Source organism: Sinocyclocheilus anshuiensis, unplaced genomic scaffold (assembly GCF_001515605.1).
Source record: "Sinocyclocheilus anshuiensis isolate Anshui unplaced genomic scaffold, SAMN03320099.WGS_v1.1 scaffold782, whole genome shotgun sequence".
NCBI lineage: Eukaryota > Metazoa > Chordata > Actinopteri > Cypriniformes > Cyprinidae > Sinocyclocheilus > Sinocyclocheilus anshuiensis.
Genome location: NW_015546111.1, coordinates 1,313,861 through 1,315,591, shown reverse-complemented (window position 1 = coordinate 1,315,591; position 1,731 = coordinate 1,313,861). Strand labels below are relative to the sequence as shown.

The 1,731-nt window shown below is 32.9% G+C and overlaps 1 protein-coding gene across 1 annotated transcript in view; it reads right to left on the bottom strand.

Annotated features, from left to right (window-relative positions):
- phactr4b (phosphatase and actin regulator 4b) overlaps nt 1–1,731 on the bottom strand; it is a 42,566-nt gene that overhangs the window by 24,740 nt on the left and 16,095 nt on the right. The window lies entirely within an intron of this gene.

Below are 1,731 nucleotides of genomic sequence, written 5' to 3'. Positions count from 1 at the left end.
TTTCCCTTTACTCTGTTTTGTTTTAAACTAATTTATGCCACATTGTTCATTCTTGAAGCAAACTTATATCCGTTTGGTGATTAAATAGTTTTAGACCGCTGCTTGAATTGAATGTGACGCATCCGTTGATACCTGTGAGGCAGCGCTGCGCTTTTGCCCAGTGTGTGACTTACATATATATATTTTTTTATTTTGATTTGATAATCATGCAGTGTTTTAAAATAGAAATAATTTCAAATATGAAATTTAATCATAAGCTTAGTGAACAGTTTTGGAGAATTTGATGTTTCCCCATTCAAAGATATAGGAGTTGCACTTGCATGCCCGAGAGGCGTTTCAAAGATGGCCGCCGAGTGACATGACTTGTTTTTTTTTTTTTTTTTGGATTAGATAATCATGCAGTGTTCTAAAATAGAAGCAAATAAAGTGTGAAAGTACACATACAATATCAATAACCTATGTACGTAATTTTAATGCTATGGCCTTGTGTAGATATTTAAAGATGGCCATCTTTAAGCATTACTGTTGAAATTAAATGGTAATACTTAACAGTAAGAGTCCATTTGTAATATTAATGAAAGCTGTAGAAGTATTGTTCTTAGTGTTCATTTAAACTTTTACTATTACTAATAGGCTACATTTTTAAATTTTAAAGTTTCTTCTTTTAACATTAGTAAACTATGAAATAACATTAATGATCAATAGAATAATTAATGTTAATATGTTTATTAATTTACAAAGTATGGTTCAGTACTGCTACTGCTTTTTTAAAAATAGTAAAGAACTGTTTTAGTTTTCGTTTAGTATCCATTTTAAAAACTATCGGTTGATTAATCGGTATCGGCCAGTGTGGTCCAACCTTGCTATCTGTATCGATAAAATCCACAATCGGTCGACCTCTAATGAATACATTCAGTGTTCATGGATTCAGGCTAATTCTGAATCTGAATAATATCATTGGAATTAATAGACATTTAAAACACATTTAGATATCAATAATAAACCAATATTAGGACAATTGTGTTTACTTTTGTATGTTAAACATTTTTATACAACATACTACGTTAGGTCGGCATTTGATTTCAGATATCGAGTCAAGTAAAACCAGTTGCGACTACTGGGTAAAGTGATTCTGAAATCATCTCAGTGTTTAAAGAGCAGGTCATATGGGTTTTTGAAAAATATCTCTTTTGCCGTTTATAATGTAGCTATCCTTAAATGAAAACAATCTGCAAAGTTGTTTATCAAAAAAAGTGCACGATAAATAAAGATACTGTCTCTCAAAAGAGAGAGTCGATTCTGAATCGCCTTAATGAGTCGTCATATTTTCGAATCTTTTGCCTGTTACCGGTATACGTCACTGGGTAACACATTTGCATAATCCCCACCTGCCCGCGAAATATGAACAGAGTCTGACCTGCCAACAAACACTTCCGCTAGTTAGTGTATTTACATCATGTTGAGAAGATGCTGTGTTCAAGGATACCACAGAAATACAATTCCAGCCTTTTGTTGTGTGCATGTCATTTTACCAAGGACTGCTTCTCTAATCTTGGCTTTTATCTTCGTTGGCTTCTAATCTTTTTAATTTGGACTAACAAGCTCTCCGAACCACAACCTGTAAGTACGATTGATACGTTATGTGTACATTTTCAACTGAGTGCTCAAAATATCATGTTTTTTTGCTAATATGTGATGTACACCTAGTGCAGCTTTAGGTTTCCAGGTAAA